This window comes from Bidens hawaiensis, unplaced genomic scaffold (genome assembly GCF_021521415.1).
Source record: "Bidens hawaiensis isolate Kalapana, Puna unplaced genomic scaffold, B.hawaiensis_p1.1 tig00000190_1, whole genome shotgun sequence".
NCBI lineage: Eukaryota > Viridiplantae > Streptophyta > Magnoliopsida > Asterales > Asteraceae > Bidens > Bidens hawaiensis.
In genome coordinates this window covers 2,281,030-2,293,378 of record NW_027491020.1, presented here as the reverse complement: position 1 = coordinate 2,293,378, position 12,349 = coordinate 2,281,030, and the positions used below count along the sequence as shown (strand labels likewise).

General features: G+C 38.5%; 1 long non-coding RNA gene across 1 annotated transcript; it reads right to left on the bottom strand.

The window, feature by feature from the left end:
* Window positions 1–11,537: 11,537 nt before the first annotated feature.
* LOC143587849 (uncharacterized) lies at window positions 11,538–12,178 on the bottom strand. Its single transcript, XR_013144988.1, has 3 exons — window positions 12,125–12,178; window positions 11,925–12,018; window positions 11,538–11,709 (listed from the first exon to the last, which is right to left on the bottom strand). It is a non-coding gene; the product is annotated as an uncharacterized LOC143587849 (long non-coding RNA).
* Window positions 12,179–12,349: the final 171 nt, after the last annotated feature.

Sequence of the window (12,349 nt, the reverse complement as noted above, 5' to 3'; positions counted from 1 at the left end):
GCCTGTTGCGGTGCCAGATCCCGAAACTCGTCTCCACGAGGAGCAACATACGCCGAGTTTATCAAATAACCAAATAACGGAGTATGTCGTGGATGAAGCTCTGGTTTACTTCGAGCACTCGACGATATGCATTGTGCGAATATCCTCTTGCTGACACTCTCTACATATCAAATTGGACGGCGCTGAGGTAGCGTAGGAGCCACATGATTCAAGATCATTTGTAAGAATCTTGGATACATCAAGAATCTTTCACGAGCTACCGCACGTCTCTGAAGGTCTATTTCATAAAACACCATCTGACTGAAGCTGTAACGCTTGTTGTAAGTCAGTGCTGTCATTGCCGATTGCATCGTCGCACCCATCCCGTCCGTACCAGCCTTACGACCCGACATGCACACGATCATCACATGCATGAGAAAACGCCATTGATCCAACAAAAATCCCTTACGCCTCTGAGTGTCACCCAATGGAACGGAATAGCCCATTCGTAAAAATGCACCATCTCTGAATGGAGCAGTAAAGTCTGTAGGATCATCTCTAGTTTCATTCCCAAACTGCAAGGCGACCCTTATCTGTTCAGATGAGAACTGCACCTCCTGATTGTTAACAGTGGCGCGCATGACTGGGGGCTCAACTCTACAGTCATAATCTACCGTCCTCCAGAAATCTTCAATGTTCGGTAGAGATATGGGTAGTGTTGTAGTAATAGCGTGGAAGATGCGCGAGCGAACAAGGAATGAGATGATCTCACGAAAATCATCTATACCACTGGCATCCGGATCCAGTGTGATGTACATATTGTGCCCCGGAAAGAATTGACGGTTGTTATCACCACCAGCACCACCAGCTCCCGCTACAGCAGCCATATCTGCATAACAAACGGTCTAAGTTAGGACAATGTCAAAGCAGATCATAACTTCGCCTATTACCAAGAGCGAAGTTATGATAACTTCTAGTGTGCAGGCGAAGTTAGACATAGGGCGAAGTTGATTACAACTTCGCCTTTACAATAACTTCGCCTGATAACAGATTAACATTTTAAATATTATAAGGCACTAGGCGAAGTTAGGTATAAGGCGAAGTTAAGGATAACTTCGCCTCACCATAACTTCGCCCCTTGAACAACTTCGCTCTTGATTAGTTAAAGATAAAAGCAGCAGGCGAAGTTAAACCTAATGCGAAGTTGAGAACAACTTCGCCTAAACTATAACTTCGCCTGAACTGAAACGGCGACAGTTTAGTAGGCCAGACGAGGTTTGTTGGTGAAATTGGTGATTGTGAACAATGAAAACATGTAACAAAAGAGATCTAGACGATCAAATTGGTTACGAACACGTCAAAAAGAATTTGAAAAGTGGGTGTGAAATGGTTTGCATGAACGAGGTCCCAAATCGGACCAAAACGACATCTAATTAACATGATCGACACGAATTATATGTTATCCCGACCCTACACACCTTTAACACGGATTGAATTTGAGAAAAATAACAATGTTTGATTCGAGTAAACAAGTTCGCCGAGGGTTATGTTGTCTGATAAGTTCGCTTGAAATTTGAGAATATGAAAGGTTTGACTGTGTTTACCTTTATATATGCTTGAAAAAGCTCAGGCGAAGTTATGGTTAACTTCGCTTATCCATAACTTCGCCCTATAGCAACTTCGCTTAGTATTAAAATTTACACTACAGACCCTTATAAATTTGAACATTATGCAATTGTCTTTTAAAACTTCCTTTAAAGATTTAAATGTTACGTTCAACGACCAAGTAACCAAGTTTTATACCATAAAACGACATATGCAATAAAAATTTTAGAAATAAAGTACACGGGATTAAATTTCAGTCTTGACAGGGACTAGCATGTTTTAGAAAAGATCCAAACAGGAATCATACTAGTTAAGTGACTGTCACATAGATCCATGTTCAGCGGTATTATGACATAAAGAAACAGGTTGTAAGCAGGTAAACAACTTAGTATGGTTTTCATCGCTTCTGTGATACGGATTAGGTACAATTAAGCTCAAAATTTAAATGGATAACACATCAGAGATTGTGATGCCTCCTATCTATTCTCAAAGCTTATTTGGCTTTCCCCAAGTCACCCTGAGTTGACCTCGACCCGTAGTGTCTGATTAAACTGTAAGTACATCTTGAACTTTTAGAGTCTTCATCCGGTTCTCTTTCTTGATAAGTATAACATAATAGCCTTCAGAAGGCTTAACATCATTTTTTTTTAAATAATAAAGATTTACATAACTTCAAACAGTAGACTACTGCAAGTCCATATCTGGATCACTGCAGGTACTTGACACACTATCTTCTCGGAAATCAGAACACTCACGGGCTCGTGTATGACTGGGTAATCGCTTTTCTGCCTATCATTCGGAAAGATGTATATGGAGACATACACAACTCTTAATGAGTCTTCCCTTTAAATCGAGAAGATTTAGTTAGTATCACTTTAACTTTTACGCACCATAAAAGGCTACCATAACATACAATGACTGTTCTAGAGTCTTTTAGGCCTAATAACTTCACTGGTTAAGCACACAAAAATAGTTTCTGTATCACTTTCCATAGTTGGATCAATTTTCTTAGAAACATTGTATTGAAACTTCTTACGAAGTTATAGAATTGAAAAATTATATCATCTCCCAAAAGAAAATTTTAGATTCTATCGCCCCGATCAAGTCAAAGCCAACAGGTAAACGGCTATCCTGAAGATCCAATGGATCAGCTAGACCGACCACATACGAATATGCGTCCTTTTAACTAAGTATGAACGACTACTTTTCAGCGAAAGAATAAAAACACACCATAAACCGCCCCGGTCACTTTCAGTCATCTGGGTAATGGCTATCCTCATAATCTACTAGTAGAAGTAAGGACCAAACATATCCGAAGATGTGTCCTTCAAACTGAAGCAACCGACATAATTCTAAGCGATAGTGATGGTTTTTTTTTTAATAATAGAAACGAGAAACACGGTTACTCGGGATTGATCATCCCATTAAACTCAACAAGATTTTGAAAACGAGTTCGGTCAAACGCTTTAGTAAAAAGATCGGCGAAATTATCTAACGAATCAACCTTTTCTAGCACAATTAATTTCTTCTCAGCACAATCCCGTATAAAATGATGACGAATGTCAATGTGTTTAGTTTTGCTATGTTTTACGGGATTGTTAGTTACTGAGATTGCAGCAGTGTTATCAATGCAAATAGGAGTTTGAGTGAAATTCAGACCGTAATCGCGCAATTGCTGTTGTATCCAAAGAACCTGGGAGTAGCAGTTTGATGCTGCCATGTACTCTGCTTCACAGGTGGAAATGGCTACTAATGTCTGCTTCTTGCACTGTAATGACACCAATCTTCCTCCCAGAAACTGACATCCACCAGTTGTCGACTTCCTGTTCTGATTGCAACCTCCATAGTCAGAATCTGTGTAAGCGATCAAATCCAAGTCTCCCCCTTTCGTGTACCACAGTCCCAGCTTAGGCTTGCCTTTGAGATACCGTAGTATTCTCTTCACTCCCTTCATGTGAGATTCCTTTGGGCTTGCCTGAAATCGAGCACAGAGACAAACTGTAAACATAATATCAGGTCTAGATGCAGTTAAATACATTAAAGAACCTATGATTGCTCGATATTGGGTGGGGTCCACGTCTTCATCATTGTCCGATTCAGCACCCAGTTTGTGGTTGACGCAAACCAGAGTATCAAATGGAGTGATGTCCTCCATCTTGAAGCGTTTGAGAACGTCTTGGAAATATTTATTTTGATGGATGAACATCCCATCCTTCTTCTGATCAACCTGCAATCCTAAAAAGAAAGTTAATTCACTCATTGCACTCATTTCAAACCTCTTTTTCATGACTTCTTCAAACTACTGACACATGACAACTTTTGATGCAGCAAATATGATGTCGTCCACGTAGACTTGAACTTGTAGAAAATCTCGCCCTTTTCTCTTGACAAACAGCGTGCTGTCGATCTTTCCTCTTTCGAACCCATTTTCAAGCAGATAATCAGACAAGGTTGAGTACCAGGCACGAGGGGCCTGATGTAGACCATATAGCGCTTTACTCAGCTTATACACATGATCAGGAAAATCAGGGTCAGGGAAACCCGGAGGCTGTTCAACGTACACTACCTCATCGACTTTACCATTCAGAAAGGCACTTTTTACATCTAACTGGAACACCTTCATCTGATTGTGTGCAGCAAATGCCAAAAATAGTTGGATTGCCTCCAATCTTGCCACAGGAGCAAACACTTCATTGTAGTCGATTCCTTCTTGCTGATTAAACCCTTTTACTACCAGCCTCGCCTTGTTCCTTATGATTATCCCTTTCTCATCTCTCTTACACTTAAAGACCCACTTTGTGCCAATAGCATGTACATTCTTCGGTTTTGCAACTAATTTCCATACTTCCATCTTCTCGAACTGAGCTAACTCTTCTTGCATGGCTTCGACCCACGAGCTATCCTTGAGAGCCATTTGATATCTTTGGTTCAATCTGGCTGATGAAGCAGGTGTACAAGCACTCATTAATGATACCCGTTTCCTTAATGCTTGCGTAAACACATGTGTGCTCATTCAAGCTTCGTCTTGTTTATACACCATCAGACAGATCACCTATCACGTTCTCCAAAGGATGATGTTTGTGAACTCCAGTAGTCGGAACCGTACTGACTTCCAGATTGTTTTCCAAGTTCGAAGAGAGTTCATCAATGGGTGATTGGTGTTGAGAGTGAAAGGGATTGTAGAATTCTTCCTCAGTAGACGCAGCAGGAATATCAGCGGTTCTTGACGAGGAAGGATGACACTCATCGTATCGCGGACGTTGCACAATATTTTCTTCCTCATCATACAGAATCTGTGAAGCAATTTTCTCATCAACTTCTGCAAAATCCAAGTAAGGCATATTAAAGGATTTGAACAGTTTATCATAGTCAAAAGCTTCAGCGGGTCCCGTGCTAGGCTTTGGTGGTTTGTAACTCGTGATGTCGGTGTTACATACAACTTCAACCTTGTTGTTTGATAAATTAAAGACTCTTCTGTTGGGTGTCCCAACAACATATCCGACTAAAATACATTCGTCGGCTTTCTCACCAAATTTAGAGTTTGTCTTTAATATCGTATATGGGGACCCGAATGGTTCGAGACCATTCAAGTTTGGCTTTCGACCATGCATAAGTTCATAACAAGTTTTATTCAATCTTTTAACAGTTAAAACACGATTAAGGATATAACAGGCTGTGGCAACAGCTTCAGCCCAGAACACCACGGGAAGTTTAGCATCAGCCAGCATAGTTCTGGTTCCTTCAATTAACGTCATGTTCTTCCTTTCAGCCACTCCATTTTGTTGCGGAGTATACGGGGCGCTGTACTGGTGGTCTATCCCTTTCTGTAAGCAGAACAGCTCCATCTGGTAGTTCTTGAACTCTGTCCCATTATCACTCCTGATGTACTTAACCTTTCTCCCCACAATATTTTCAACCTTGGAAATAAGGCTAATTACCAACTGAACCGTCACATCTTTTGCCTTCAGAAAGTATACCCAAGAGTATCGAGAGTAATCATCAGTTATTACCAAGCAGTATGATGTTCCACCTAGACTTTTTACGCTCACGGGACCGAAGAGATCCATGTGAAGTAAGTCTAGGGTACTGACTATTGAATTAACCTTCTTGGAGAGATGAGGTTTCTTGTGTTGCTTTCCCTTCTTGCACGATAAGCATTGGTCTTCAAAGTTAAAATTTTTCAAGGGAACACCAAGTACAAGCCCATTCTTGACAATGTAGTTCATTTTTCGAAGATGTATGTGTCCCATTCTTCGATGCCATAACTCGGACTCAGATTCAGTTGCCTTTGACAGAAGACATGACTCTTCTGTTGCCATCTCAGTTGACCTCATATCCATTACATATGTGTTCTTTTCTCTTGGAGCTTTCATCACCACCCATGCCTCTGGTATCTTGAAACCAGGATACAGAACAATTGCTTCATTTTTAGTAAAGTGCACTGTGTACTCTTTGTCACAAATCTGAGACACGCTCAACAAATTATGCTTCAACTCCTCAACAAAATTCACCTTCTCTAACTTCATTTTACCATTTGTCACACTTCCAATACCAGTAATTCTACCACCACTCTCTCCAGCAAAACTTACCCTACCTCCTTGAACAGGTTTCCATTCGTGTAACAAATTCTTGTTACCAGTCATGTGCCGGGAACAGCCACTATCCACAACCCACAGATTGTTTACAGTCCTGTTCAACTGTTCCTGCACAGTTAAAGAAAAGATTAAAATCTGGGGACCCAAGACCTACTGGTCTTGGGTTGATTAAATCTGTTAAACGGCATCCCGTACTTTGATTGCCCAAAGGTAGTTTGAGAGTGATTTCTGTAAGTTCTGAAAGGATACCTTCTTGAGAAATGACTATGAGGCCATCCAAACCTTAGTGGATTAACTGAGTTATAATTGTTGGTTTGGTTGTTAACTGGGAAAAACTGAGATCGATTTCTTTGAAATCTTGGATTAGTCCAATATCTGAACTTTGGTGAGTAAGCATTCTTACCATTATAGTAATTACTATTCGTTTTATTCTCAGTTTTTGGAGGCCTCATACCTCTGAATCTCTAATTTAGAGGACAATCTGCAATCAGGTGTCCTATTTGATTGCATCTGAAACAACTCCTGTGTTCAACTTTCGTCTCAACAGTTGTTTCAGATGTTGAGGTTGCATTACTATTCGTTTGTCTAACATATGGTGGGACAAACGGGTTTAGGGGGGAGTTCTTTTCAGTTGGCTCATATTTCTCCCCACGTTTTAGTAACACTACCTCTTCTTTTACCTCACTAGATTCGGATGTCTTGTCCGAATTTGATGAGACAGAACTAGGAACAGAAATCTTAACATTCGAAACAGGCTTACATGTTTCGCTTTTACTAACTTCAGGTTCTTTAATCGAAACTTTGACAGAAACTGTCTGACTAATCTCAACATCAACAGATTTCTGATTACTAGGATCATACGTATAGTTATGGTTATATGGTGGTGGAACTTCAGAAAATCCAATTCCCCCTTTGTTAACTGGGGAACGTTGAACACTTACGATGTGATCAAGCATTGCTAAGGAATTTCTAAACTGTTCAATTTTTTTGTTTAATTCCACCACTTTTACCTGGTAATCAGGTATCTGTTTATCCCTTTCAGCAATTAGTTTGGTTTTTTCTTCTAACACTTCATAACTAAGATCAATTACTTGTATTTTATCAGCTAGACTGGCTTTAAGACTTCTGATATCTTTTTCACTAGCTTTTATTTTTACCGAGTAACTGTTTTCTCTAGTTTTAGTGTAATGATGATCTTCTTTTAATGTTTTAAATTGAGCGTCCAAACTAACAAACTGATCAGTTACTGTTTTCAATTGTTCAGACAGATTTTCACATTGCATACAGTGAGGTTCAGAACTTACCTCAGAGAGCTGATCGTTCATTTCTGCCATATAAGCTTGATTTTCTCCCATCTCTTTCTCACTTCCTGCAGTTTCGATGTTCACCAAATTTGCCTGTTAGAAGACTTCCTCAACCTGTAGATTCCATTTGTACCCACCATTGTGTCTAGATACCATAGCCCCATTCTCACTACCTCCCCCATTCTGTTGTGCCGGCCTGTTCTGACTACGTTTCATTTGTACATTCCTTAGCAAAGTGACCATTCTGTTGACAGTTATAACATCGAGCCTTTGACTTATCAAAACCTGGTCTTTCGCCAACGAACTTTCTACCTGTTTTCTTCATGAATATTTTAACCCGTCTTACTATCATAGCCATCTGCCACTGCAGGTCCATCTCTTCTAGATCATCAGCATCAATTTGATCATAGTCTTCATCCAAAGTTGCGGGATCAACTATTTTACCTTTGATGTAATTCTCATAAGATGCAATGAAAGATGCATAGAGAGCAAATTGTTGTTCAGCTGATTTAACACTCATGGGCATCTGTGAGTAATTGTAGGTCGGAAAATTTGAGGGTACATTACCGGTTGTGGATTGAGGTTTTGAAGAACTACTACCTCCAGCTACGAAGCATACGTTGCCATCCATATTGAGAATCACGTGACCATCTCGAGTTGAGTTGGAGTTTGATTCTCCCTTTGTGTAGTAGGCAGACGATTCTGATTTTGAACTTGCACTTGGAGAGACCTTCGCACCATACATTCCCGGATCCTAAACCTGATCAGTCGGTGTCTCCTTTCGAACCATGTTGAGCTCAAAATTTCATAACTTATTGACTGCTGTTTCAAGATCAATATTAGCAAATTCTTTATCCTCTCTCATTAAAACCGTATATATTTTCCATTTCGGTGGAAAAGCATCAAGAAGTTTCTCTACTATCTCCTCTTCTTTGTATACAATGGAGTAATTGCTGAGTTCGGTCATCAAGTGATAATATCTGGTGATGATATCGTCAAGTGATTCATTTTTCAGATACTTGAACACAGAGAATTGGGTTTTTAGTAGCTTTGTTTTGGAAGCACGTATTCCCACATTACCCTCATACCGATTTTCAAGTGCTTCCCATAGCTCTCTAGCAGTTTTGTACTTCTTGAATGTATGAAGAATCTCTTGTGGAAGAGCCATTGTTATTGTAGCATGAGCTTTACTTTCTGCCTCATACATATTCTTTTCTTCCTCTTCCATCTTATTGTACATCTTAATCTGTTCACGACCCTCAAACAAGGTCGTTGGTGGAATGTATCCATCTTGTATGCACACCCACTTCTTAGCATCTTGATATTTAACATACTGTTCAAACCGATCTTTCCAAGCAACGAAATCGGTACCCTTAAGCATTTTCGGAGCCTTAGTTGCTGAACCGGCCTCAACTTACATTTTCACCAATTTCGTAATGTTTATCGAAGTCATCGCTGAAAGAAACACGACTTGAAAACACACAAAAAATTTTATTTTATTTTTTTGAACAGTGATCAGTAGGCGAAGTTATGCTTAACTTCGCTTAAGCTTAACTTCGCTGAAACTCTTAACTTCGCTTGATGACAACTTCGCTTGATGACAACTTCGCTTGATGACAACTTCGCTTGGTTGATAACTTCGCTTAAACTTATAACTTCGCTTAAACTTATAACTTCGCCCAAACCCTACGAACAGTGACGGCAACTTCGCCTGATGAACACAAGGTTTTTGCAGGTTTTAATTTGACGTATTGTGAGGTATGCGAAGGTGTAATGGGTTATATTTTATAGTGGGAGATGGGCAGGACACAAAAACTCGGTATTTCAACGTAAACTCGTCCCGCGAATAGTCGAACGGAACGATTTCTACACTCGTGTGATAATCCCGAACCACACAATCACGAGCAAATGCTCTGATACCAATTGTAGGTTCCCAGCCGGATCTACACGGAAGTATCTCGTAGTACGTAGGTGCGGAATCCCTACGTAAGACGATACGAGCGTAGGATGTAAACTATGTTAATACCGAACACGAACACACGTTACAATACTCAAAAGACACGTTGTATTGCAACCCTTCAACACGTGATCTTCAATCACAATTACAAGTACTGGAATAACTATTCAATACAACCCGTAACATATGTATATACATGTTACGACAACTTCGCCTAACAGACTAGGCGAAGTTGTCAATAACTTCGCTTGTCCACAAGTTCGCTTATATCAGGCGAACTTGTGAGATAACCTATACAAACCAAAACAAAACACACTAACACGATTACAGACACTAGATACTGAACTACTGACATAATGCACCAACATTAATTCGTATATTTATGCATACGAAACATATTAAGAGAGATACAAAATCAAAACTGGTGAGGAAAAGTTTATATTTAATCATTCATAGTACAATATGCAGTTGTACATGGTCATCAATAAACCCCTCATGATTATAAGAGCTTTCATAATACTAATAGGTAATAGACCTTTAGTTATAGGATCGTTAAGCATATCATGATGTATTCGATACGAAAATTTAGATTCCTCAATTCGTTTATAAACGAACAATTACTTTCATATCGAAATTTAATGCGACACCTCTCAAACTGATACTGTTTGAGAAAACATGGTAGCTGAATTTATCAAAGTATGCCTTCAATATATAATTTATATGGAGTTAACATACTTATGACTCCACATTAAAACACTCTTTATAAACCCTTTAAATATGATATATATATATATATATATATATATATATATATATATCTTAAATATGATAACTTTGATATTCATCTTGTTAAATATGCTATTGAATAGTCTCTCAAACTGCAATTTATGTCCTAAATTATCCATAGCGGTACTCGGTTCACGAAAACAGATCAAGGAACTTATATTAGTAGTGCATAAAACTTACAATAATTATTTGACATACTAAGTGAAAGTGAAATGCGTAACTGTAGCTTCATCAATGTATTAGATTAAATGGACCAATTTAAAATCGAGAGTGTGAAGTGAAAGCAGATGTACATACCAATCTGAGTAGCTGACTTCTAAAAGCAAACTTCCATTGCAACCCAAATAATTTATTATTATTATTATTATTATTATTGATTCAATTATCAAACTAATTCAAGATGCCAATCGGCTTAACCCTCAATGCCATTGGCGGAATCAAACAACAATTAGGGTTCGAGTCTAACCTGCCTGGTAGAAGAGTGGTCTGAACGACGATTCCTGAAGATGATGACTGGAATTATGGTCGATGGCTGAAGAGACTTCATCTGTGGTTGTCCTCCTTTCGCCTGACGAAAACCCCTCACCCGGTAGACTGCTTTTTTTGTATGTCTCTATGTTTGAACGCTATGGTGGTAGTGGACAGATAAGCAGATACAATAACACGTGTGATTATAGGTGTCAAGAAACTGACGCATGTATGAACTTGTATTATATGCAAAAAGACTTGCACATTTCTAACCCAAGGTGCATTTTAATTATAATAGTTGGTTCGCCCGTGCTTTGCGGCGGGGGCAAGGAATCGCAGGTATTATTTTTTCTCTGTTACAGCTAGTATCTAGGGAACACGTAGAGACCTAACATCCGCATACATAGTTTTACATTAAAAAAAACTTACAGATGCTGCTAATTTCTTGGTTAAAATATGCATAGAAAGTTTAGTTTACGTGATATCTAGATGAAGCATACATAACTTTGTGTACAAAATCAAAATGTTAAACCGAACATTACCACTGACTTCTTGCTTAAAATATGCATTGAGAGTAGATGAAGCATATCAAAATGTTAAAGCTGATGCATATAGAGCAGATGGAGCATTTACAAAATGTTAACGACATCATTCTTACCTAACGAAGCATACACAACTTCGTTAAAGAAAGGTCATCGAAGTGTTTTTGCCGTTTGATTATTGGGCACGTGGAAGTAGCCGAGGTCCTATTTTTTGTTGTGTCGGATCTACTTTTTAGAACTGTGGTGTGTAATTTCTTAGCTATTATTTTGCTGACTGTAATATATTAGTTAAAAAGTGCTGGTGATCTTGAAGCTAATTAAAGATGTTTCCAACAAACAATTCATGCAGATGTATGGTTTTGCTATATTAGTAATTGATAAAGTTTACTTAAATGTATTTATCTCCAAATTCTTCTCAATGGTCTTCGCATACATAGCAAAAACCGTCTCCCATATGCGGGATTACTTTGTTGCTGCATTTATTGCATAAGAAATAATACCGAGGTCGATCCATTTCAAAGGTTAAACTTGCATTACGTGCGACACAACTATGCTATAATTTAGATAGACATTAACAAAGTTGTATTAGCTATGTTTATACTCACAGTGAGAGAGTGATAGTTTGTAGTGTAACAGTTTATAAATCAATCATCTATTGGAATAATGTTTTGTAATTTGTAATGTATACCATGTTGTGTTCCGTTCCTTTTGCGAGCAGCTCGTCAAGAGTGATTATGGAATCCAAGGCCAGGGTTGCATGTGTGTCGCTTACTTCTTTAAATCTGATTGCAATATATAGATGTTTAGTAGTTGAATATTACATTTTTGTAACAGTTTAATAATAGATTATGCAAATCTGTATTCGAAATGTTATTGTATGCAATATACCTAATATATATTGTAATAAGCTGTCGATGTAATAGTTCAAGTGTAGCAGTGGTGGCGGCTGCTGATTCTAGCTATAATTTTCCTGCAACGAATTAAAGATGCTTTACAATTTGAATATATACAAAAGTTGTTTAATGCAACATATAGTTCCAAAAAGACACATGAAGTTACAGTAAAATGATTTACTGTAAGCCAAACAAACATACATACCAAATAATTAAGTAC